Raw genomic sequence first — 27,634 nt, 5'->3', positions numbered from 1 at the left:
ACGCAGATGTAGAGAATGGACTTGTGGACACAGTGAGGGAACGAGAGGGTGGACGGATTGGGAGAGTAGAACTGACATATTTAGACTGCCATATGTGAAACAGATAACTAGTAGGAAGCTGCCGTGTAATAGGGGGAGCTCAGTCAGTGCTCTGTGATGAACTAGAGGAGTGGGAGGGAGGCTCCAGAGGGAGGGGTTATATGTATACTTATAGCTGATTCATGTTGTTGTATAGCAGAAACCAACACAACATTGTAAAGCAATTATCCTCCAACTAAAAATAAAAATAAATTAAAAAAATGGAATATTGAAAATTCTCTGGCAGTCCGGTGGTTAGGACTCTGTGCGTTCTCTGTAGAGGGCATGGGTTCAATTCCTGGTCAGGGAGCTAAGATCTTGCAAGCTGCATGATGCAGTTTTAAAAAACCCACAAAATACAAAAAAATAGAAATGTTGTTTTGAAAAAATTTCAGATTTTGCCAAGAATTTAATATTTCTGTCTTCTTTTGACTTAGTATTTAAAGTCTTTTCTCTGCAGAAAGCATGTCTTCGCTTGCTTTACTATTTTTGAGTTTAGTGAAGTGTAATTTTTTAAATGAAAAATTGGAGTAAATTGTGATGTCTATTTAGGAAGGAAAAAACTGCCCTAGGATGCAGAGAAGTTCAAGAAAAGATGGCCAGTAGTGATCATATTTCTCCTCTGGGCTTTGACATGGACCTTATTTGGAGGTCATAAAGGAGTGTTTGGGGGTGTTTTGTAGAAAGAGCCTTATCTGGAAGACCCATCTGAAAAGGTTCAGGCTGGCTCATTCAGTTTCTTATGGCCAGAGCATTTTACGGCTTCATCACAGGAGATTATAGCTGGGTGTTTTGAGGTTCTCCTAGAAACAGTCCAGATTCTAGGAGACTGGCTTAGATGATTTATTTGGTGCCTGGTGGTGACTGAAGATCTCTGCTCTGGGCTGAATGGTGAATCTTAAGTATGAACAAATAGCCAAGACAGAACAAAACTACCAACATGCATGATAGAAGGAGAGAAAACAAAACAACAGCAATAATAAAAACGGGTCAGAAAAAGGAACTCAGAGAACAAATAAGACAGTGCAAGTAGCAAAAGAAAAGATAAACAGCAAACCCCAGAATCATTAAACTTCTCAGAGAGACTTGAAGATACTGTATCTATAAGAAGGAAGGAAACACAATGAAACAGGAACATTTAGAGTGCGTGGGACATTCTGTTGGGCATTTAAAATATGACAGAAGATGAGGGGACGAGTCCAGTTGACTGTTTGGAAAATAAACATGGGAAATATATTAGGATTAATATATACATGTATTATAGAAAGATAAAATGGAAGAGAAATTATAAGGAAAAGAGGATCAATTCTGGAAGTACAGCATTCAATAAAAGTTCCAGAAGTAGAGCAGAGAAAATGAAGGGGGAGAGATTATTAAAGAAGTAATACAAGAAGACCCTCAGAATTGGAGAAAAATAGTGTCCAGATTGAAATGCTAAATTAAGTGCCCAGCCCAATGGATGAAAAAACAGGAAAAGAAGGCATATTATTTTCAAAACATTGATGATGGCAAGAAGATTGGAGAGAGAGAAAGGGAGAAAGAACAGTTCAGTTACAAAGCAATGAAAATCAAATAAATATTAGGCTTCTTAATAATAACACTCAGTACTAGAAGATGGTGAAATTATGCTTTAAGATTCCCTTCTATGATCAAATAAAATGGTGATGATGGTAAAAATTATTTCCAATATACAAACAATAGCTAATTTCTGTTGACTCTTAAAGTGTCAGGAAGTAAGCTAAATTCTTCACATTGACTTTCATGTTTAATGCTCCCAACAAAGTTATGTTTTATTGTTATTCCCATTTTACATATGAAGAAGCTGAAGAGCAACATGGTTAACTAATTTGTTAAAGGTCAAGCAGAGAGTAAACTTTGGAGGCAAAATGAGTTTCCAAAAAAATTATGAAAATACTTGGATCAGGCAGTAAGATGTTAATGTTATATCTATCATACAAGGTAAGAGAGTAAAGAGAAGAAAAGAATAAAAAGAATTTGACTAAGATTCCTCCATTTTAGGTGTAAAAGAATTATCAATCAAGAAAGAAGGAGGAAAAAAGTTTTGTAGCATTAAGTAACTGTTTTACCCCTCTGCTAATGAGCTTTGTTGCAAAGTTTTTGCCGCTGGGGAATGTGTGATCCTTTGCGTCCGCTATGATACTGGGCACCAAAAGAAATACTCAACTACTGATGAAGCCAGCTTATATCAAAATGCATTCTGCTGTGAATGAAGCATATTTGCACCTTGAGCCCCACTTACCTTGTGAAGCAGGAGAGGCAATTCAAGGTGAAAGCATTAAGGGTGTTTTGGCAGCCCCTGGAGAGGTGGGGTGTGTCCCTTGAGGAAACAGAATTTAATTTACCTTTCTCCAAGTAAGACTGTGTTGGTAACAGAGTCTTGGTGAAAAGTCAGTGTGAGCAAAGAAGGCTCTCAGGAAGAGAGTGAATCACCTTGGGTACCGTAGCTGATAACCATCTTTGATAATCTTCAAGATAGGCAGAATAAGAAAAATTCTAGGGGAAATCTGATGCATTTGGGAAAATTATTGTTAGACTTGTGATAGATCTTTTAGATCACTTGAAAAAAATACCATAGAAAATGAAACAAACAAAAACTTGGGGGAAATAAGAAACTGTAAAGAGAAGGAAGCAGATCATAGAGCCACTTGGCTCACCATTGAATAATATTTACATTGGCTATTTGTTCTACCAAAAAAGTTGTGATTTAATTGTATTGCAAAGATGAAGAAGAGGAAGCAGGTGGTCATGACCTGTAACAGCATGAAACTCAAATACCATAACTGGAAATAAACTGACATGCTGTAAAACAGATAGACCTAGAAGGGGCAACAAGAACATCCTTCTTAGAAATGTGAGACCAAGTATGAGAAGCAGCAGCTGAAAGACTGGAAAAGTAGACGCTTCTGAAGGACAGAGCGAGGGTTGGGGTGGAGATCAGTGGGGCAGAGAACTTTCTTTTAACACTATTTATTTTTAAATTATGCACCTGTATTATTCTTTTAATCATTTTTTTTTTACAATAGAAAGTATTTTCACATGTTTCAAAATTCAAATGGGATAGTAAGAAGTCTGCCTTTTCTCTTGCTCTTTCCTACCTGGCTCCCCTTTGCAAAAGCATCCAATATTTTTCCCTTGTGTATTGTTCCAAAAATAATTTAATTGTATTTAATATTCATTTTATTAAAGTGCATATTAGTTTAAAAGGAGATAAGGCAAAAAGAAAATCTACTGAGGCATGTAGTTGACATGGTCCAATAAAATAAATTTTATCTTAGTGCAGTGAAGTGACTTTTGCAGAAAATTAATAGAATGTCCTAATTCATACCATTGCTTTAATATTTTTTAAAGAAATAATTCTGTCATTACATTAAAAATCAACAAATTTTCATAATGACAACTTCTCTTTCCTTCTTAGAGGCATGGTCCTCAGGTTTTAAGTGTCTTATATTTGCTGCCACTTTTAGAATGGAAAGAGGCTGACTTCAAGCCAAATGTTCTGTATCTTACGCTTGATAATAGATCCCTCTCCCAGAGCTAATGCTAAGTTTAGCTGAATGTTTACCTAAAAGTCAATTACAAATATTGGTAAAGACAAGATGCAATTTGTGGGCAGCCTAACTTGTTATTAAGTACAAGGTGTTTTATCCAGTCTTGTTAAACACTTTTCCCAGGGCTCCTTAGAGCATTCCCAAGCATGATGTCTAGCAGGTAGAGGAAGCTGAGGTGGAGATGGGGTGGGAAAACATCTCAAAGGCTGCTCTGTTTAACTGTAGAGGAGGTGAGAGAAGCCCAGTCCTTACAACTCTGTGACCGTTGCATCATTTGCCACATCCACAACAAAGCAGGCTCCAGATAGTCTGTTAAAATCCTGTGTGTTCTTTTATTCATTCATTCAAACATCATCTTGTATTGATTGCCTACCTTGTGCCAATGGTGGGTTACATTTAGGAACTAGACAGAGGAGGAGTGAGGCAGACAAGGGCTGGTTGGCAAGATGTTCTTTATTTTTTGTGATGCCAGCTAACCAAAGGACTTGATGAAATCATAAATTCTGGAGTGGGAAGCTTCCTCAGACTTTATCTTTTTTTTTTTAATTTTAAATTAGTTTATTTATCTATTTTTTAACTTTACAATATTGTATTTGTTTTGCCATACACTGACATGAATCCACCGTGGGTGTACATGTTTTCCCCTTCCAGAACACCCCTCCCACCTCCCTCCCCATCCCATCCCTCTGGGTCATCCCGGTGCACCAGCCCCGAGCACCCTGTATCATGCATCAAACCTGGACAGGAGATTCGTTTCACATATGATAATTTACACACTTCAACGCCATTCTCCCATATCATCCCGCCCTCTCCCTCTCCCATAGAGTCCATAATACTGTTGTATTTATCTGTGTCTCTTTTGATGTCTTGCATACAGGGTTATCTTTACCGATTAACTAAATACCATATATATGCGTTAGTGTACTGTATTGGTGTTTTTCTTTCTGGCTTACTTCACTCTGTATAATAGGCTCCAGTTTCATCCACCTCATTAGAACTGATTCAAATGTATTCTTTTTAATGGCTGAGTAATATTCCATTGTGTATATGTACCACAGCTTCCTTATCCATTCATCTGCTGATGGGCATCTAGGCTGCTTCCATGTCCTGGCTATTGTAAACAGTGCTGCGATGAACATTGGGGTACACGTGTCTCTTTCAATTCTGGTTTCCTCGGTGTGTATGCCCAGCAGTGGGATTGCTGGGTCATATGGCGGTTCTATTTCCAGTTTTTTAAGGAATCGCCACACTGTTCTCCATAGTGGCTGTACTAGTTTGCATTCCCACCAACAGTGTAAGAGGTTCCCTTTTTTCCACATCCTCTCCAGCATTTATTGTTTGTAGTCTTTTGGATAGCAGCCATTCTGACAGGTGTGAAATGGTACCTCATTGTGGTTTTGATTTGCATTTCTCTGATAATGAGTGATGTTGAGCATCTTTTCATGTGTTTGTTAGCCATCTGTATGTCTTCTTTAGAGAAATGCTCAGACATTATCTTTCCAGCTGGGGCCCAGTGAAATTAAACAACTGGCCCAGAGCCTCACTGGTATTTGCTGAACTGAGATGAAAACCACCTTCCAACCTGGTTGGCTCCATGTGGTAGATTATCAAAGGTGTAAAAGATCTGTAGACAATGCCATTCTATAACTCTCTTCATTGTAAGTTTCTGGAAACATGACTGAATGGGCTTCTTGACTTTTTCAGACTGAACAACTCACTGAACATTTATGTCAAGGGGAAGGGAATTACCCTCAGAGATCAGAAACCTCCCTGACCCTCTAGGCCAGCTGCATAGCCATGGCAGTAAGAGCCCCAGAAAGTGACGGCTGGACAACAGAAACTGTGAAGGGAGAATCTGGAAGTGCAAAAACCAGAGATAAAAAGTCTCTAGTAACATTGTGGAATGTGGAGGAAAGAAGGAAAAGCATGTGGAAAGAAGGGATGGGAGCCCTTAAGTTCGCCACACACTGAGGAGGAACTCTATTGGAACTACTGCATTCACAGATCCCTATGAGGAAGGAAACCATTGTCCCCAAAGGAAAAGCATATCACTTTATATACTATAGATGAGGATGAGAAGCTTTCTCCTGCCTTGTCAAGAGCTTCTGATCCACAGGGAATAAAGCAAGCATGCACCCTTCAGCAGTAAATGGTAGACACATCACATTTTTGAAAGAGAGAGAAAGTACATCTCACTCAATTTTCAGAAGTAAGAATTAGGAACCTGAAACTCTAGCACATGCAGTTGACAGTAGAACATAGTCATTTGTTCAGCACTATTGCTAGTTCAGCCGCTGGAATGAAACAAGGGTGGGAGTAGTGTGAAGGGGGTCAAAAGGAAGAGAAGCAAATCTAAATGGAGAAGAATAGGGGAAGAATAGGGGAAGAACAAGGGTGGTGGGTGACCCAAAGAGAAAGAGAAGGAAAGAAAGGAACACACTCTCAAGAGAGACAAATGAGATTTCAAAGGAAGAGCATGAAGATTCCCCGTCTGCTGCTAAACTTCCCTCCCCCACCCCAACAGCTGGCGAGTTCAAGATTTCTGGTTTCGCCATTTCCCACTCAGATGAATCAAGCTCTTCAACCTAGCATCCACCCCACCACCACCTCCACCCCCATGAAATCATTAAAATCTCTTATTTTCTTTAGCTGGTGTCCACATTACCAGACTTCTACTGAAGCTTTCGTTTAGCTTTGTGCCTAAAGAATATTGTGAAACTATCTACCCTTCACACATTTCCAAGTTAACACCTATTCTTTTTCATCTTAAGATTAAATAACCGCAAAGGATAAAGTCTCCCAACATATATGTGTGAGCCTTAAATATATTTTTATGAAAACATTGTTGTTGCAGACTTATCTTTTTTTAAAAAAAGATTTGTGTATTTATTTTGGCTGCACTGGGTCTTTGCTGTTGCATACATGCTTTCTCTAGTTGCAGTGAGTGGGAGCTACTCTCTAGTAGCGGTACGTGGCCTTCTCATTGCGGTGGTTTCTCTTCTTGTGGAGCATGGGCTCTAGGCATGTGGGCTTCAGTAGTAGGAATGTCTTTGTTCAGGATGGAGGCTGGCCGCACCCAACAGTCCTAGGGTAGGGCTGGCCACGCCAGAAAGACTAACCTTACGGGTCTTGCATTATCAGTTGACCCAGGGACCAAGTTCAACCATACAGGCAATGACTCAATCAAGCATGCCTATGTAAACTTATAAGAACTTTGAACAGTGGGCTTCCCTAGTTGATGACACTGTGTATTGTCACACAGCAATGTTCAGAGGGGAGCGTTCCCTAACTCCATGTGAGATAGGATGGTGGAAGCTCATGTCTGTAGCCCTCCTGGGCTCTGCCCTATGCTTCTCTTCCTTTGGCTCATCTTAATCTGCATTCTTTCACTGCAATGAACTGTAACCACGACTATAATGACTTTCAATGAATTCTGTGAGTTTTTCTAGTGAATTATCACTCTCCCTGGTGATTTGGGAAACCTTTGAACTTGCAGTTGGTGTCAGAAGTGATACCACTTCTGGTGGTCCTTGCGGAGACTATCTCCTCTAAGCTTGTATTTGGCCCTAAACTCCTCACAAATATAAGACCCTGTAAGTAGAATTTCTGGGTCAGAAATACGTGCATTTGCAAATTTGGTCGAGATGAATAAGATGGCCCCATAGACAGGGTCCCAAATTATATTCCCACCAGGAACAGAGAAGAGTTTTTTATAAGAGGGTGGGGAGAAAAAAATAACCCTACCATGGATTGTGAGAGAATAAAAAGTCATGGTGGGGAGCACCCTGGTGGACACCAGGGGCTTAAAGGCAAGGAAGTGGGGAGAGCATTCTCAGAGGTGTTTGAGGCAAGAGATATGCGCAGGGGTTGAGGAAGTGGAGACAAACGATGGCCACATCAAGAGCAAAGTGGAACAGGACATGACAGAGTCATGGGGCAGTAGAGTGCCATCTTCAAAACCGGGTACTCATGCTCCTGGGTGGGCCAAGGGATTTCTGAGAGAAGAAAGGATTCAAGATCCTCCACTTCTTTATGTGTTGCTTCCTGATGTAAATCTGTCTGAAGTTCGGGAAGCTTGCAATCTTCCATTTCTCCTTCTCCTAACTTACCATGAAAAGTCTCACCTCTCACACATCCCAAACCCTCCAGAAGCTGAAGGCAAAAGCCATACCATCTCTTTGGACAAAGGCAAATTTTTTACTACACAGTCCTACATACACATTCACACATGTACAAAGTGACACACATACCAAGCTTATTAACCACAGCATGTTTGTCATAGCAAAGGTTTGGAACAACCTAACTGTTTCTCAGCAGAGTGCTAGTTGAACAAATTTAAGATATATTTACCCAAGGTAATAATTTTTAGTCAGAAAAAAAGAATGAAGAAGCATTTTATGTATTGATATGAAACCATCTATATACTGCTAAAGAGAACTGGTGTTTTCTGCCAATGTATAAAAAGTATTACAGTTTTTTTTTTTTTTGCAAATGCACAGAAAGATATCTCTGGAAAGATAACCAAGAGTATAATAATAGAGAGGGTAAGTGGGTGACTGGAGAATGGGCTGGGAGAGAGGTTTTGAGTCTATACCCTTTAATGTCTTTTGAATTTTAAGCATGAGATATTATCTACTAATAAATAACTTAAAATTTAAAAATAAAAACCAAAAATCCCTCCTTTGCATTCAGCTGTGGCTGACTCCTCCTCCCTTTTTTGCTGGCTGCAAATTGCTGGAAGATATCCATCATCAAGTTAAGGAAGTTTCCTTTACTATCTGTTTTGCTGGGAGATGATTTTTAAAAAATTACTGTAAGAATAGTATTGAATTTTGTCAGCATATAGTGAGATAATGATATTTTCCCCCTTTACTCTCTGTACTGAATTGCAGTAATAGATATCTTAATGTTCAATCCTCTATTTCTAGAATAAACCCACAATATATTATTCTTTCAATCCACTGCTGAGTTTAATTTGCTAGTATTTTATTAGGATACTTTTTCATCCATATTCCTAAGTAAAATCGACAGATCTTCTTCTTCTAATTCACTGATTTTGGTATCAGATTTATGTGAGGTTCGTAAATGGGGAGATGTCCATCTTTTTCTGTGCTGTAGAACAATTTACGTAATAGTTGTTTAGTCGTTAAGTCATGTCCGACACTTTTGCAACCCCATGGGTTGTAGCCCTCCAGGCTTCTCTGTCCATGGGACTTTCCAGGCAAGAATACTGGAGTGAGTTGCCATTTCCTTCTCCAGGGGATCTTTCCAACCCAGGGATTGAACCCTGGTCTCCTGTACTGGCACGCAGGTTCTTTACCACTGAACCACCGGGGTGGAGGGGAGCCCTTTTATCATCTATACTGCCCTATAAATTATTCATTTGCTCTAGTTTTCCTTATGTATTCATATAAAGTTTGATGCATCCTTTAGAAAGTTTGATGCATCCTTTAGAAAACTCTTCAAAAGGGTTTCTTTGGTGGCTCGGTGATAAAGAATCTGCCTGCCTATACAGGAGACACAGGTTTAATCTCTGATCCGGGAAGATCCTAGATGCCATGGAGCAACTGAGCTGTGAGCCATAGCTATTGAGCCTGTGCTCCAGAGCCTGGAGACTGCAACTACTGAGTCCCTGTGCCACAACGACTGAAGCCCACACGCCTTAGAGCCCTGGCTCTACAACGGGAGCAGCCACCCAGATGAAAGGCCCGCTCCCCACAGCTAGGGAAGAGCCCTCGCAGAAACAGAGACCCAGCATAGACAAGAAACAAACAAATAAAATCATAAAGAAGAATACATTAAAAAAGAAAACTCTTCCATATTTATAATTGTTTCTCTGTTGCTAATCCTAATGTGTGTGTGTGCTTTTATTTCTAATATAATAATTTGTAGTTTCCCTTTTTTTTTTGGTACTTAAGAGTAGGAATTATTTAGAAAAAATGGACTTTAATCCCTATATGGTTCTGTTTATTTAAAACCCCAAATGGGCAAAACTGATCTATGATGTTAGACATTAGTATATTGGCTAAGTTTTGGAAGGAAGAGGATTGGGAGGGGAGATGATGAAGGCTTCCGGATCCTTGCTTGCATGTGCGCTAAGTTGCTTCACTTGTGTCCGACTCTTTGTGAGTCTATGGATGGTAGCCCACCAAGTTCCTCTGTCCATGGGATTCTCCAGGCAAGTATACTAGAGTGGGTTGCCATGCCCTCCTCCAGGGGATCTTCCCAACCCAGGGATCAAACCCACATCTCTTATGTCTCCTACCTTGGTGGGTTCTTTACCACTAGTGCCACCTGGGAAGCCCATCTGGGTCCTATCTATTTTATGTATAGTAGTGTGTATATGGGAGAAGGCAATGGCACCCCACTCCAATACTCTTGCCTGGAGACTCCCATGGATGGAGGAGCCTGGTAGGCTGTAGTCCATGGGGTCGCGGAGAGTCGGACACGACTGAGCGACTTCACTTTCATTTTTCACTTTCATGCATTGGAGAAGGAAATGGCTACCCACTCCAGTATTCTTGCCTGGAGAATCCCAGGGAGATTCTCCTGGTGGGCTGCCGTCTATGGGGTCGCACAGAGTCGGACACGACTGACGCAACTTAGCAGCAGCAGCAGCAGCAGCAGTGCGTATATGTCAGTCCCAATCTCCCAATTTATTCCTTCCCACCATACTCCCTGGTAACCATAAGTTTGTTTTCTACATCTGTGACTCAATTTCTGTTTTGTAAATAATTTCATTGGTACCATTTTTTTTTAAAGATTCCTCATATAAGTAATATCATATATTGGTCTTCCTCTGTCTGACTTACTTCACTTAGTATGATAACCTCTAGGTCCATCCATGTTGCTGCAAATGGCATTCCGTTCTTTTTTATGGCTGAGTAATATTTCATCGTATATGTGTACCACATCTTCTTTATCCACTCCTCCTGTCAGTGGACATTTAGGTTGCTCCCCTGTCTTGGCTGTTGTAACCAGTGCTTCAGTGACCACTGGGATGCATGTATCCTTTCAGATTATGGTTTTCTCTGGATATATGCCCAGGGCTTCCCTGGTAGCTCGATGATAAAGAATCCACCTACAGTGTGGGAGACCTGGCTTCAATCCCTGGGTTCGGAAGATCCCCTGGAGAAGGGAATGGCTACCCACTCCAGTATTCTGGCCTAGAGAATTCCATGGACCGTATAGTCCATGGGGTCTCCAAGAGTCAGACATGACTGAGCAACTTTCACTCACTCACTCCAGATAGATGCCCAGGTCTTCCCCTTCTTATAAAGATGCCAGTCCTATAGGATTAGGGCCCCAGCCTTATGACCTCATTTAACCTTTATCATCTCCTCACAGGCCCTATGTCCAAATACAGTCACATTGGAAATTAGGGCTTCAAGATATGAATTTTCTGTGAGGAGAATACAATTTGGTCCATAGCAGAGCTATCTGTTTTATGATTCATACATTTCTCTTAATGTATGTTATACTTTAATTTTAAAAGTGTATTCAGTGAAATATAATGAATGAGAACATGATGGGGATCAGAAGTCCCATGCTCACAGCTGCTCTTGGAGACATAGGGACCACATAACCATCTTACACAGAGATGGACCAGCGCTCATGAGCCATTGTGAAAAGCCCAGTCCAGTCTCCAGGTGTGGGCTCTTTGCCTGACTCCCTGCTGCAGGACACATCACATCTTAGATTGTATCAGAGCACTCACTGTCTCTGTGCAGAACCTGTGCGTCACCTCCTCGGCAATTTTCTCGATCATTGAGCCGATGAGTTCATGAAGAGGCTATGGTCTGTATTAGGGTGTGAGTGGCTGTTGGTAGAACAAAACACAGAGTATCCTTGGGGAGTCACAGATTTGTTAGGAGGTTACAAGACAGCTAAGGTGGGGAGAGAGAAAGGCAGAAGAAAAGAAAGACATCAAAAGTATTCGAAAATATCCAAGTGGAAAGATTTTTAAAGCACTGTTTAGTTATTAACTTATGATTACATTGCACTTTGGTCATTATAACTTCCACTTTTTGAAATTTGTCAACATTCCCTGTGTGGCCTAATGGTCAAAATTTGCAAATGTTTCGTCTTAGCATGAAAAAAGTGCATATTCATTCAACAAATATTTAGTGAGAGCCTAAGCGGCCACCCACTGATTCTTAGATTCTTAGGATGTTATCAGTGAACAAAATAAAGATCCTTACCCTTGTGGAGTTTTCATTTAAGTGAGAGGACACAAGTGATAAGCAATACTCACATAGAATAAACAAATTATAAAGTAATATTACATGTGCTATGGAAAGTGACAAATGTTTTCCAAAATAGTAAAGCAGGATGGGGAATACAGGGTGGCGGCACAGATCACAATTAATGTAGGGCGGTCAGGGAAGGCCTACTTGGAATGTGAGAGTAGAGGAGGTATGTATGTATGTGTGTGTATGCAGGTGTGCACACTTCCTGAAAGGCTTTGTAGGGCTTTGCAGGACCTGGAGCCTTAGTGAAGTGGGTTTGGATAGAAAGATGCCACAATCTCAGTTTTTCAGAAGTAACATTGATTACTTTATGTAGATTTGACTGTAGGGGAACAAGAGCGGAGGCCAGGAGGTGGTTAGGAGGTTACTGTCATTGTTCAGGTGGGAGATGATGGTGGCTTGGATCAGGGTGACAGCAGTAGAGATGAAGAGAAGTAGTTGGATTGAGGATATGTTTTGAAAGTAGAGCCAGTGGGGTTTCCTGACAGTTTGATGATGGAGAATTGTAGAGAGGAGTCCAGGACTGTGCCAAGGTTTTGGCTTGAGTGGCTTTCTAGAGCTGCCATTCACTGAGATGCGGAAGACTGTAGATGGATCAGGTTAGGAGCTGGAGATCTGGAACTCAATTTCTGAAATGCTAAATTCGAGATGTTTTGAGTAGCTAATTGGATCCATGAATATGGGATTTGGGAGAGAGGGCTGGGAATGATATAAATTTAGGAACTGTCAATGAAGTGAAAGTGAAAGTGTTAGTTGCTCGGTCTGACTCTTCACAACCCTGTGGATTGTAGCCCACCAGGCTCCTCTGTCCATGGAATTCTCTAGGCAAGAATACTGGAGTGGGTTGCCATTTCCTTTTCCAGGGGATCTTCCCTACTCAGGGATTGAACCCAGGTCTCCTGCACTGCAGACGGATTCTTTAGGGTCTGAGCCACCAGGAAAGCCCTTGGAACTGTCAGCAGGTAGTTAGTATTTACAGCCAAGAGACTAGATGAGGTCACTTAGGGAATGAGTGTGGTTGGAGGGAAGAAGAGCCCAAGGACTAAACCACATCACACACGCGTGTTAAATTTGGGAGAGTGGACGAACAGACAGAGGACTGAGAAAGAGACACCAGTGAAGTGTGAGGAAGCAGAGGAAGGTGGGTCATGGAGGTCAAGTGTAGAAAGGGAATCAAGGGGAGGGAATATATTATTTGTTTTGAGGTTATAATATTTACTGTATATTGTTAATTGTTATTCAAATAGTCTGTATTCTTCATTTGTATCTACTCTGTCAATTTCTGGTATTTTAAATTTTGTCACAGAGATTGTGGATTTGTCCATTTGCCTATGTATGTCTACCATTTTTGTTTTATATATTTCAAAGCTTTAATGCTAGATGCATAATGACTCACTTCTATAATTTTTCTACCTATTGTTATTTTTTTTGGTTTAAAATTTACAAAATTTGTGTATAGGTTTGCTCTTCATTTAAAAAAATTTATTGGAGTATGTAGTTAATTTACAGTGTTGTGTTCATCTCAGGTGTACAGCGTAGTGATTCAGTTATACAGATGCATATGTTTATTCCTTTTGAATTATTTTCCCATATAGGTTATTACAGAATATTGAGTAGAGTCCCCTGTGCTATACAGTAGGTCCTTGTTGATTATCTCTTTTATGTACTGTCTAGTAGTTTGTGTATGTTAATCCCAGACTCCTAATTTATACCTCTCTCCATGTTTTCCCTTTGGAAATCATCACTTTGTTTTCAAAATCTGTGAGTCTGTTTCTGTTTGGTAAATAAGTTCACTTACGTAATTTTTTAAAAATTAAATTCCACATATGAGTGCCATCATATGATATTTGTCTTTCTCTGTCCTCTCCTTTTAAAATTTATTTATCTCCATGTTGTTTTCTTTGAGGGGACTTAGAGTAAAATAGAAAACACCACAATATTAAGGGCAGGGAAAGAAATGAGAGTAAGAGATGGAAGATGAGAGATAAGCAGAGAATAGATTTATGCCTGAGAAAAGCTATAGCGATTAAAAGCTGTCAAATGCAAGCTCCCCAAATATCGCCAACACAGCCTATTGCTAAGACAATGCTAAACTGATTGCCCACTGTGGAAGGGAGAACACCAGCACCACTGCAACGGGACCTGAGCTCTGTCTCCAAGGGGCAAAGGCAAAGCTGGATCTCATTCAAAGCAGGTCTTTCAGTGTGATGCTTGATCAGGACTGGGTAAAAATCATGACTAATGGTTTAGAATCGGTGGCAACAGCAAGGTGAGGACTTTGAGGCGAGAGATTCTAAGAATCTTAGGGAGTAAGCTGTCTGTTGATGGTTCTTACTAGCATTGCTGTGTCTTTTGATGGGTTCATGTAATGAACTTTCACGTTACTTTCCTGCGAAGTCTCCTGGCATAGCAGTTATACTAATGCATACGATGGAATACTAAAGTCGTGTTAAAGACGACAGTAAGCTCTGGGTGCACAGGGGATGTGGGCGTGTGTTTGTTTCAGTTCCTCGACACAGAAACCGGGCTGGCTCATTTCTCACAATGGTGCAGACCTCCAACCCCCTGCTCTGACTACCATAGGGCTGCTCACTCTGGGCTCCCAAGGCTCTGAGTTGTCTTTCTAAGCAAGCAGGTGATGGTTCAACATCTCCTTAATGTTTGTAAAGTTTTTGCAGTCAATGGGACTGTGATTCCTAATGAGCAAAGTCAATTTAAATGGAAAAAACCATAAGATTTGGACCAATTGTGCTCATTGTTTATCTGCAGTGGATGTCCCAAAGGACATAATCTTTTGTCCATTACTGACAAATTAGATTTGGAATTTTCCACTCCCATTTTGTTCTCTTATGAGCTTCCAGTTACCCATGATTAATGGCTGTAATTGTCCTGACATTCCATTTTTGGGAAGCAAAGATTTCCTGGTAAATGTGTCACTCTTCAGCTACCAAGCACAATTTACAGTATTCAACCTCATTCCCTTAGATTGCCTCAGTACCCTGGGCATTACTGAGAAAGACTCAGCTTAACAATGTGGATTTAATTTTCTTATTATTTTCCCTAAAAGAATCACCAAGGTCCTACAAAAGACTTAAAGATGGTTTTAATTCATCTCCCCATATTATATTAATCTTGATATTATTTTGCTCTTTGATCTTATCATTTAACTAATTGAATAATTAAATACTAATTGAATAAAACCTACTGTCCAATGCATAGATAGGCGTTACACTTTTCATAATGAAAAATGTAGTCAGCATCATCCTCTCTGTAGTGGACATTGTCCGTGTCACACCCAGATGCCTCCACCTAGCCACTGGATACAACCCCAGAAGCTGGGAGTATTGATGATTAATTGTTCACAACTGCTCCCTTCAGAGAGTTGCTCTGGCAGACAGGAGCTGTCTGGCCTGTACTATTACAGCCCCAGCCTGCCCAGGGCAGCCCACAGCCAATGAGTGATTGACACAGGTATGAAAGGCCAGCCCTCTTGCCTCAAGCTGGGACTAACTGCAATACAGTTCATGCTTCATCTGGGCAGAAAAAGCCTCGGGTCTGTGGTGTGATCAGCCTTGACAGCCCCTGGGACCCTTTGTTCTGAGCAAAGCTGCTGGGCCCCAGGTTCCCACCATCAGCCGTTCCCATCCACTCCTGGACTTGAGCAACTCCCAAGATGGCATCCAGTAATTTGTTTCTGAACCCCAGAATTATAGACTTAAGAATGTGACCAACAGAGGTTGGGGATGTCAGTCTGAGGAAAAGGAACGTGAAGTTGCCAGAGGACAGTGACTAAGAATCACTCACTGGATGCTCTCACGCATCCTTATATGCAACTGGTGGGAGTGTAAATTGACTCAGTCATTGATTCCTGGTAAAATGATTGTAGCTGTTGACCTGGTCATTGCACGTCTCTAAATTTATTCTTAAGATACAGATGACTAATTAGGCAAAGAATCAGCTATGTGGAGACCCATTTCAGTGTTATTTATAACAACAACAACAATGACAACAAAAAAACTGGAGATAATCAGGAGCCCAAAAATGGGGAATTATTGTGTATTCATGCAACACAACACTATTTAATTATCTAACCATATCCTTTATCATCACTCATGGTTTTTTGTGGACAGAGTGGAGATGGCTCATCTCTGCTCCATGTCCATGTCTGGGCCCTCAGCTGGAGAACTTAAAGGCTAGGATGATATGAAGGTTTGTTTGCTCTCATATTGGCAGATGCTGATAATCAGCAGAGCCCAACTGGGTATGTCAGCTGGAGCAGTCACGTGTGGCTTTTCCATGCAGCTTGGACTTCCTCACAATGTGGTGTCTTGGTTCCAAGGTTGAAAAGAAAGAAGGAGAGTCAGGCAGAAGCAATATTGCCTTTTATGACCTGCTGTGCAAATCACACAGCGTCATCTATGACACATTCTACTTACCGCAGCAATTACAAAAGCCTGGTGGGGTTGAAAGGAAGGAAACACAGACCCCACCTCTTGATAGAGTCATGTCAGTGTCACATTGTAGAAAGAGCACATGAGATGGGATATATGATATGCTGGTGCTGGCATCTATGGAAAATACAATGTGACTGTAACCAATCACATCTTAATGTCTAATGGCATAGGGAGATGTTCATGATATGCTATGAAGTTAAAAAGATCAGATTCCAAGACAGTATGCACAGTATAATCCCACTATGAAGGAGAACTGTATAGATGCAAGGTATTAACAATGGCTTCCACCAGAGATGAGATGAATTTAAACAGGTAACTGCATAATCCCAGTTTGTTTAAGTGTGTATGTGTGTGTTGGAGTAGGGCTGTTAACTGAAAGCATCTGTCTTTTTTGCCCATAGGCAGCTCCAGGGGCTTCCTTTGTGAGAGTTCTCTTTGGCCCTCTGAGTAGATCATTGGATTTAATATCAGGAAAAGCTATTTTTACTCAATGATGCCTCTGGGTGTTCTTCCAAGAGGCCCTGGCCTGAGTCCAGTTTACTTGGCACTGATTCCCAGCAGCATGTGGCCCCAAGGACAAGGCATGAGTGAATTAAAGTTTAATTAAAGGTGAAACTCAACTGTAGATGGAGCTGCCTGTTTCCTCTTGGGTCGCTAGTGCAGGTGGGTAATAATGAACCTCCCTCCTGGGCTTGTGTGTAATCGGTTTCCCCTGCACTTGTGTGGGACACCTTTCTTTTTCTCTTGCAAAGGGGGTGAAAAGATGTTGAAACATATGGTAATGAAAACACAGAGAACCAATGTGGAGAGAGTCTTGGGTAGCAAATGCAAAATGGTTCTCAGGTTTATAATCAAATTTGTCCCCATGTCCTGCAGACTCCCTGTCCTGGGCCCCTCAAGCAGCCATCTTTGAAAGACCAGATGGAATGGGTTTCTTGGGGCCAGATCTGCCTCTCATGGGTATCAAGGAGCACTTAGCCGGATAACAGCCCTGCTGTGGGTGTGGGCATGGACTGGAGGGGGTGCACCTATTTCGGTGGCTTTGGATTTTCGTGCAGAGCAGAGACAGGGTGGACTGGTCCAGCTCTCAGAAACCACTGAAAGCTGACTGAGTAAGAGGACCCAACAGGAGGGGCTACGTAGTTGCGAAACAAAATCAAGAAAAAAGGAAAGGCACTTTGATATGTACCTGGAAGCCAGTAAGGAAAGCGCCACAGAGATGACTATTTGAACTGCTGGGTGGTTGTTAGGTCCACTGCCAAGCGGAACTAACTGCTCAGAAAGGTCACTGGACCATCAGAAAGGTACCTCCTAGGTCAAGGGTTGTTCTGTTCACACGCTGGCCCTGGAACTCTCCGTGAGGCCCAGCAGCTCCTGGAGCCACAGTCTCCTCACCTGTGAAATGGGGCTCAGCTCACCTGCCTTACCTTGCTGGAGGCGCCAGTGAGATGATGCCTGCCAGAGTTAGGCCTTGTCCTCGGAAAGATGGGAGTTTATTGTGAGACTACGATAGAGCATGAAGGAGACAGACTTTGATGGAAATTAGAAAAAGAAACCTTAATTGTACCAGGACTTAGAAGTGACTGAAACTAGACCCATGGGAGCTTCAGGGACCCCAACAAGTGGAGTTAGCAGATCTTCACCATAACATTGAATGATGCAAATAATTCATAATTATACTGATAATAAAAATCATAAAGTTTAGCAACCATTGACTCTGCAGAACACATGCTCAGACCTTTATGGAATCATCTCATTTACTCATTTACTCCCCATCACAACCCCGGGAGACATTTTCACCTTCACTGTAGCTCCCCCCTTGCCTAATGAGGCTCATCATTTCTGGGTAGACAAAGCTTTGCTTGCCCGTTGCTCCTGCCCCTCTCAGGACTTCTAATATGACTCTTCTCAGAAAGCCACAGTGCATGATACTCACTGCTTGATCATTTCCCAGCTTCCCTACTCAGATTTCTCAGAGCAGGAACATCCCCAGTCTGCAGGGACCTGATGCTTGTACAGTTTTAGAGACATTCTTTAAGAAAGGAAAAATAAAACATACACATGCAGATCTGGGCTCGGGGACCTGGACAAGGCCTGAGCGGGTGAGGGCCCTGAGGCTTCAGTGCATGTGTTTCAGGGGGACTCAGCCTCTGCTCTAGTCTAGTGATGTTTTTTTGGTGGTTGGGTGGAGGGTGACATTCCATGGTACCAAAGTCGGCTGTTAAAAGGTGATGCCTTTGAGCACGGCCTCTGTCTCCAGCGGTTTCATCTCAATCAGAGAAAACTGGTCTCAGGGGGCACCTGGCCATCTCTTCATCTCATGTGCCCCTCTGTTCTTCATCCAGAAGTTGGATCTGAGAGAAGGAAATTGGGGCTAGGAGCTAAGAGCCTGGAGACCTGCAAGGGGAGATGCAGGCCTGGGGTGCAGTGACCAAGCAGTAATTATATGTGCCTTGTTCCTTAGTACATGGCTCTCTCAGGGATCTCATGGGGATAAGAAATGGCTAGATCCACAAATGTGGGGGCACTTATGGGGCTCATGGGCCCATTGCCATATCACCTTTTTAAAAAACTGTCAAAACCTTTCCATTGTTCCTAACACTTCCCTCTGATGATTTCCTTTAAAAAAGTACCTGAAGGTGGAAGATCTGAACAATTTAAAGCCCTCAACATGTAATTTTGTTAAAATGAAATTCATTCAAGTTTCATTCCGGAAAGTTATAGTGATTTACACTTGCTCCAAAGAGGATACACCTCCCTCAGAAATCATCACACCCATGTTCAATTTCACTCTGGTGGAAAATTATTCCCAAATAAAGGCTCTTTTTTAACCCTTGAAAGTGAGTTCCAGGAAGCCTGCTTATCTGCAGTCCAAAACAAGCCAGCCAGGTGACTGCCAGGTGACTGTGCCAAGGGAGGCATCTCCAGGGAATGGCTGAGCAGGTCACTTAGACATCATGACAAAGGGGAATAAATCCCAGGAGGGACCTTTTTCTGTACCTTTTAAACCAAAGTTGTTTTTTTTTTTTTTCTTGAGTGCCTGGAGCATTTGAGAATTTAGCCAGTTTTGTATAACCTCTCCATTTCTTCTGACTTGTAGGTATTTTCTCTAAAACAAACTCAAAGACAAGCAAAGGGATTCCCTTGTGTCAGATGGTGAAGAATCCACCTGCAATGCAGGAAACCCAGGTTCCATCCCTAGGTCAGGAAGATCCCCTGGAGAAGGGAATGGCAACCCACTCCAGGATTCTTGCCTGGGAAATCCCATGGACCAGGGAGCCTGGTGGGCTACAGTCCAAGGGGTTACAAAGAGTCAGACACGACCGAGCGACTAACACCACCACTAATGTGTGCTATGTGCGCTAAGCCGTTTCAGTCATGTCCCACTCTTTGCGACCCCATGGACTGTATGTATAGCCCACGAGGCTCCCCTGTCCATGAGATTCTCTAGGCAAGAATACTGCAGTGAGTGGCCATGCCCTTCTCCAGGGGCTGCAAGGGCTGTATTTAAATAGGTCAATAGCATCATCTATTGGCTATATGCGGTACTGCAGCTACTATTCTTTTCCAACTTAATTTACAGAAGATATCCCTGCCACACTGTAACAGAGAATTAGAAAGTGAAAAAGCAGCGCTGTCTTCACAGAATTACATTAACACCTGATTATCTCCAAATACACTAGTTGAGGAGCGTGACACATGCAGTGACAGTGATCTAGCTTGAGGAGGATGCCATCGTATATATATTTATCACATCTTCTTTACCCATTCTGAAGAAGGAAATGGCAACCCGCTCCAGTATTCTTGCTTGGGAAATCCCATGGACAGAGGAGCCTGGCAGGCTACAGTCCATGAGGTTGCAAAGAGTCGGACATCACTTAGCGACTAAAGAGCAGCAGCTTTATTCCTTCATCTATTGATGAACACTTAGGGTGCTTCCACATCTTGGCTGTTGTAAACTAAGCTGCCGTAAACATAGGTGTGCATATATCTTTTCAAATTACTATTTTTGTTTTGTTTGGATAAATATCCAGAAATGGAATTGCTAGGTTGTATGGTAGCTCTATTTTTAATTTTTTGAGGAACCTGCATACTGTTTTCCATAGTGGCTGTACAAATTTACATTCCCACAGTGTATGAGGGTTCCCTTTTCTCCATACCCTCTCCAACATTGTTATTTCTTGTCTTTATGATAATAACCATTCTAACAGGTATGATATCCCACTGTGATTTTGATTTGCATTTCCCTGATAATTAGTGGTGCTAAACATCTTTGCATGTGTCTGTTGACCATCTCTATGTCTTTGGGAAAATATCTAGATCCTCTGCCCATTTCAAAAATTATACTGTTTGTTTTTGCTATTAATTTGTTTAAATTCTTAATATATTTTGGATATTAACTCCTTATTTGATAGATGATTTGCAAATATCTTCTCTCACTCAGTAGGTTGCCTTTTCATTTTGTAGGTGGCTTTCTTTTCTGCACAGAAGCTTTTTAATTTGGTGTAGTCCCACTTGTTTATATTCGCTTTTGTTGCCTTTGCTTTTGGGGACAGATCCAAAAATTCTCTGAGTCTGTTTCTGTTTCTAAATAGATTTATTTGCATTGTATTTTAGATTCCATGTATAAGTGATATCAAGTGGTTTTTTTCTCTCTCTGACTTCGCTTAGTATGATAATCTCCATCCATGTTGCTGCAAATGGCATTATTTCATTCCTTTTATAACCAACTAATATTCCACTGTATATGTTAACTATCACATCTTTTTCATCCACTAATCTGCTGACGGATGTGTGGGTTGTTTCTGTGTCTTGGCTGTTGTGCATAGTGCTGCTATGAACTTAGGGGTGCATGGATCTTTTTGAATTAGTTTTGTCTGGATATTTGCCCAGGAGTGGGATTGCTGGCTCATATGGCAACCCTATTCTTAGCTTTTTGAGGAACCTCCATACTGTTTTCATAGTGGCTACATGGTGATATTCTCTTTATTACAATATTCACTTTATTGCAGTGGGCTGGAACAGAACCACAATATCTCTGGAGGTATGCCTGAATTTGAAAGATGGGAAGTATTAGGGGATATCTGTATCTGATGAAAAGGATACAGTTGGGTGGTATATATTTACAATGGAATATTACTCGGGCATAAAAAGGGACACATTTGAGTCAGTTCTAATGAGGTGGATGAACCTAGAGCCTATTATACAGAGTGAAGTAAGTCAGAAAGAGGAAGACAAATATCACAGATTAATACATACAAATGGGATCTAGAAAAATGGTACTGATGAACCTATTTGTAGGGCAGCAGTGGAGACGCAGACATAGAGAACAGACTTGTGAACACAGTGGGTGAAGGAGACAGTGCGACAAATTGAGAGAGTAGCATGGAAATTTAATTGCCATATATAAAATAGCCAGTGGGAATTTGCTGTATGATGTAGGGAGCTCAAACCAGTGCTCTGTGACAACATAGAGGAGTGGGGTGGGGTAGGAGGTGGGAGGGAGGTTCAAGAGAGAGGGGACATATGTATACCTATGGCTGATTCATGTTGATGTATGGAAGAAACCAACACAATATTTTAAAGCAATTATCCTCCAGTTAAAAATAAACATTTTTTTAAAAGCTAAAAAAAAGAGAAAAGGATCCAGTAGGGAGGGAGAAATTGATGATTCAGAAAAAGGAGGGTAATGACAGTGATAATTCATTGAGAAGAGGATGCAAATTGAGGGCTTAGTTTTAATGGGAGCAAGTACCCTTCATCCATTATAAACAGAAAAGAAGACAGAGAGTATACACCATTGCCTTAGATGAGAAGATCTGAAGATGGAAAAATGCAGGAGCTTCAAATACCTCAATGAAGGATGAGGCAAAGCCTTCAACTGTGTAAGATGCAGGACGGGGATGAGGGGAAAGGGCACAGAACCATTGTTTTCCTCCAGCAGCCGTCAGCTGTCCTGTGTAGGTACGGAGCCAGGAGTTGAGTTTAACAAGGGTAGCGTTTTGACAAATGAGTACAAAGGAAGGAGACAAGATCAAAGGAGACGAGGGTATTTGCAAGGAGATAATTATACTGGTAAGCCAGGGAAGCTATGCCGCGTCATGAAGTCTGTGAGAATTACATGAGCTGATGTACAAAAGGTACTCAGAACTCTAGGTTACAAGTGTTGAAAAGAGGTTAGCCATTTTTTACTTTTGTTACAAGGGAAGTGAGAGAATGAGGGACAATGCTTGGTTAAAATGTGGAAGTGTCAAAGGATCTATTGTTAGAGATAGTACATTTTCTGAAGTTAAACCTCCCAACACCTCCCTGGGGAGATTCTCTGGTCAGATGCCCTCTTGTGATGCCATCCTCGACTCACATAGAATCAAATCCCTGAACAATTTCCAGGCTACCACTGAGCTCCCATTGCTGCTGCTGCTAAGTTGCTTCAGTTGTGTCCGACTCTGTGTGACCCCATAGACAGCAGCCCACCAAGCTCCTCCGTCCATGGGATTTTCCAGGCAAGAGTACTGGAGTGGGGTGCCATTGCCTTCTCCAGAGCTCCCATTAGGCTTCCCTTACTTGTGAAGGTGAGATCTGCCAGAGGCTCTCCAAGTGAGCATATTACTAATGGTTAATCTGCCAAGTGAGTCATGTTCTGGGATCTTTAGGCCTAAGGCAGTGGCATCATTGAGGATGTCAGGGCTTTAAGGGAGCCCAGTCACTACTTTTCCCAGACAAAGGTTGCTAGTGTTCAAGTGACCCTCTAAGTGGGTGTGACTTCAGTGGCTGGAAAGTCACACTCATCTGTGTAAACCCAAGATAGAGGTTTAAACTGAGGGCACTACGTATTTATGGCGTGTGTGTGTATGTGTAAAGTAGATGTAATGGTCATCTGAATTAAATTCTCCCATTCCAGTCCATTTTAGTTCACTGATTCCTAAAATGTCGATGTTCACTCTCGCCATCTCCTGTTGGACCGCTTCCAATTTGCCTTGACTCATGAACCTAACCCTGGAGAAGGGAATGGCAACCTACTCCAGTACTCTTGCCTGGAGAATTCCATGGATGGAGGAGCCTGGTAGGCTACGGTCCATGGGATTGCAAAGAGTTGGACACAACTGAGCAACTTCACTTCACTTCACATGGACCTAGCATTCAAGGTTCCTATGCAGTATTGCTCTTTACAGCATCGGGCTTTACCACCATCACCAGTCACATCCACAACTGGGTGCTGTTTTTGCTTTGGCTCCGTCTCTTCATTCTTTCTGGAGTTATTTCTCCACTGATCTCCAGTAGCATATTGGGCCCCTACCAACCTGGGGAGTTCACCTTTCAGTGTCCTATCTTTTGCCATTTCATACTGTTCATGGGGCTCTCAAGGCAAGGAAACTGAAGTGGTTTGCCATTCCCTTCTCCAGTTTTGTCAGAACTCTCCACCATGACCCATCCGTCTTGGGTGGCCCTACACGGCATGGCTCATAGTTTCATTGAGTTAGACAAGGCTGTGGTCCGTGTGATCAGATTGGTTAGTTTTCTGTGATTGTGGTTTTCAGTCTGTCTGCCCTCTGATGGAGAAGGATAAGAGGCTTATGGAAGCTTCCTGATGGGAGAGACTGACTGAGGGGGAAAATGGGTCTTGTTCTGATGGGCGGGGCCATGCTCAGTAAATCTTTAATCCAATTTTCTGTTGGTGGGCGAGACTGTGTACCCTCCCTGTTGTTTGACCTGAGGCCAAACTATGGTGGAGGTAATGAAGATAAAGGCGACCTCCTTCAAAATGTCCCATGCATGCACTGCTGCACTCAGTGCCCCCAACCCTGCAGTAGGCCACCGCCGACCCATGCCTCTGCCGGAGACTCATGGACACTCATGAGCAAGTCTGGGTCAGTCCCTTGTGTGTGTAAAACTCCAGATTGTGTTACCCAACAGGTGACAATTTAGCAGAAGCCTTGGTTGTTTCTGGCTTAATCATCCATTCTCTGGAGGCTATAAACAGATGTCTCTGTTTACACTTGAATTAAATTCCTTCTATCAACACTGGGATAGATAATAGGTGAGGTGGCTTTATACATCCCCAGGCCAAGACTATGAAAGCATTTTCTTAACTCTCCCAGGTAAAAGCAAACCGAAATATATTTCTATGGATTGCAATGATAAGGGATTGTTGGCTAGATCAATTTCTGCATAACATTTGAGGGATGACAAAATTAAACCTATCAGCTGATGCTTTAATGATTCCTGCAACAACTTAAAGCTTCTGTAATTTACAAACCATCAAGAGCGAACAAGTTTTTTAAGTGGCCACAAGGGGGTGGTAAAGGACTGCATACTTGCTCTTAGCATCTTCCTCTTTCAGTTCAGTTCAGTTTAGTTCAGTTGCTCAGTTGTGTCCAGCTCTTTGTGACCCCATGAACTGCAGCACGCCAGGCCTCCCTGTCCATCACCAACTCCCGGAGTTTACCCAAACTCATGTCCATTGAGTTGGTGATGCCATCCCACCATCTCATCCTCTGTTGTCCCCTTCTCCTCCTGCCTTCAATCTTTCCCAGCATCAGGGTCTTTTCCAATGAGTCAGTTCTTAGCACCAGGTGGCCAAAGTATTGGAGTTTCAGCTTCAGCATCAGTCCTTCCAATGAATATTCAGGACTGATTTCCTTTAGGATGGACTGGTTGGATATCCTTGCAGTCCAAGGGACTCTCAAGTCTTCTCCAACACCACAGTTCAAAAGCATCAATTTGTCAGCACTCAGCTTTCTTCACCGTCCAACTCTCACATCCATACATGACTGCTGGAAAAACCAAAGCTTTGACTAGACGGACCTTTGTTGGCAAAGAAATGTCTCTGCTTTTTAATATGCTGTCTAGGTTGGTCATAACTTTCCTTCCAAGGAGTAAGCATCTTTTATTTTTTATTATTTTTTTAATTAGTTTATCTATTTTTTTTTAAAATAAATTTATTTATTTTAGTTGGGGGCTAATTACTTTACAATATTGTAATAGTTTTTGCCATACATTGACATGAATCAGCCATGGGTTTACATGTGTTCCCCTTCCTGGACCCCCCACCCACCTCCCTCCCCATCCCATCCCATCCCTCTGGGTCATCCCATTGCCCCGGCCCTGAGCCCTTGTCTCATGCATCGAACATGGAATGGTGTTCTGTTTCACATATGATAATATACATGTTTCAATGCTATTCTCCCAGAACGTCCCACCCTCACCTTCTCCCTCAGAGTCCATAAAATTGTTCTATGCATCTGTGTCTCTTATTCTGTCTCGCATATAGGGTTATCGTTACCATCTTTCAAATTCCATATATATGCATTAGTATACTGTATTGTTGTTTTTCTTTCTGGCTTACTTCACTCTGTATAATGGGCTCCAGTTTCATCCATCTCAGTTTATCTATTTTTTAACTTTACAATATTGTATTTGTTTTGCCATACATTGACATGAAGTAAGCATCTTTTAATTTCATGGCTGCAGTCACCATCTGCAGTGATTTTGGAGCCCAAAAATAAAGTCTCTCACTGTTTCCATTGTTTCCCCATCTATTTGCCATGAAGTGATGGAACCGGATGCCATGATCTTAGTTTTCTGAATGTTGAGCTCTAAGTCAACTTTTTCACTCTCCACTTTCACTTTCATCAAGAGGCTCTTTAGTTTTTCTTCACTCTCTGCCATAAGGGTGGTGTCATCTGCATATCTGAGGTTATTGATATTTCTCCTGTCAATTGTGATTCCAGCTTGTGCTTCCTCCAGCCCAGCGTTTCTCATGATGTACTCTGCATATAAGTTAAATAAGCAGGGTGACAATATACAGCCTTGACGTACGCCTTTCCTGATTTGGAACCAGTTCTGTTGCTACATGTCCTTACTTCCATAAAATCATTCCCTTGGTACCCTATGGTGTTTCATTTCAACAATCTTAATCCATTGAGTAGGTTGCTAGTGGTTCTCACAGTTCTGAGTATCAGGTTAACGCTTCCTGAATTTTTCACAAGTTAATAGCAATTAGGCACTTAGACATTAGTGACCAGGGAGTAGATGGGCCTTTTCCCTAGTTCAAGGGGTTATGTGTGTGTGCTCAGTCACATTCAACTTGACTCTCTGCGACCCCATGGACTGTAACCCACCAGGCTCCTCGGTCCATGGGATTTCCCAGACAAGAATACTGGAGTGGGTTGCCATTTCCTATTCTGGGGGAATCGACCCAGGGATTGACCCAGAATCCCTCGAGGGATTATACCATTCTCTAAATCTTTGGTGATGTTTTCCCCATGGAATCTGTCATGGGTGATGTGGATTAAAGTACTTTCTGACTTATCTCCACTCTCCAGACTATATGTGGTTCCTTGCCCAGTAACTGAGGTGGGCCTGGGGGCCTGTTGATGGATGAAAGACATGGAGACAAACACAGTGGTTACAGCTAGCTTCCTTCTGGATCATCCTGTAGGCCCAGAGACCCTCCAGGCTAGAGCAGAGGACTGCAGCAGAAGCCCAGCTTGGAGGATCACGATTACTTAGATTTCTAGTAGGGGAATTTAGCTTTGAACTTTAGTCCCCTTTGTGCACTGAATGAATGGTGCTTATCTCTATGTAATTGCTTTTTGCATGAAAAGAAGTCTGCAGGTTGTTCACTGGTGTGAGATGAAAGCACCACGATTCAGATCCTGCCCTCAGTTCATTGACAGATCTACTGCTCCCCCTGCTAGATTCAAAATCAGGCCAATGAGCTAACAGGCCACCTCGCACTGGCATCCTCACCACCAACGCTGAGTTTAAATTGCCCTTTAAGTTCTCCATAAAGACCAGAGAGGGCTTCCCTGGTGGCTCAGTGGTAAAGAACCTGCCTGCCAATGCAGGAGATGCAGGAGACGTGGGTTCGATCCCTAGATCAGGAAGATCCCCCGGAGAAGGAAATGGCAAACCACTCCAGTATTTTTGCCTGGGAAATCCCATGGACAGAGGAGCCTGGAGGGCTACGGTTCATGGCGTCACAAAAGAATTGGATACGACTTAAGTGACTAAACAATAGACCAGAGAACCCCACAGGCCACCTGTCATCTGACACAATATGCCTGGATTAGGAACACCCAAGGACAGCGTGGTATTCCCTCCTCTGCTGGCACTCATGCCACCATGGTTTTCCAGGAGTGAAGAAATATAGCCATTCCTCCGGCTTAGGGCTTTTCTTTTTCCAAGCTTCCACTATCCAGATGAAAAGGGAGTTAAATGCCCACATAGCCACGTGAAAGGAGCCATCAATACTGAAGGCACCCTTACATGGATTTATTCC

At 42.1% G+C, this 27,634-nt stretch overlaps 1 protein-coding gene across 6 annotated transcripts in view; it reads left to right on the top strand.

Annotated features, from left to right (window-relative positions):
• Nucleotides 1–27,634, top strand: part of LOC145520641 (uncharacterized) — a 279,274-nt gene that overhangs the window by 108,871 nt on the left and 142,769 nt on the right. The window contains exon 6 of one of the 6 annotated variants that reach the window (XR_014064684.1): nucleotides 16,752–17,013. The exons of the other annotated variants lie outside the window; for them this stretch is intronic. The gene's annotated coding sequence lies outside the window, so the exon portion shown is untranslated. The remainder of the gene's footprint in view (nucleotides 1–16,751; nucleotides 17,014–27,634) is intronic. 6 annotated transcript variants of the gene reach the window in all.

Source organism: Giraffa tippelskirchi, chromosome 9 (genome assembly GCF_054371585.1).
Source record: "Giraffa tippelskirchi isolate mGirTip1 chromosome 9, T2T-mGirTip1v1.2.pri, whole genome shotgun sequence".
Taxonomy (NCBI): Eukaryota; Metazoa; Chordata; class Mammalia; order Artiodactyla; family Giraffidae; genus Giraffa; species Giraffa tippelskirchi.
This window is presented reverse-complemented; position numbering and strand designations above follow the sequence as displayed.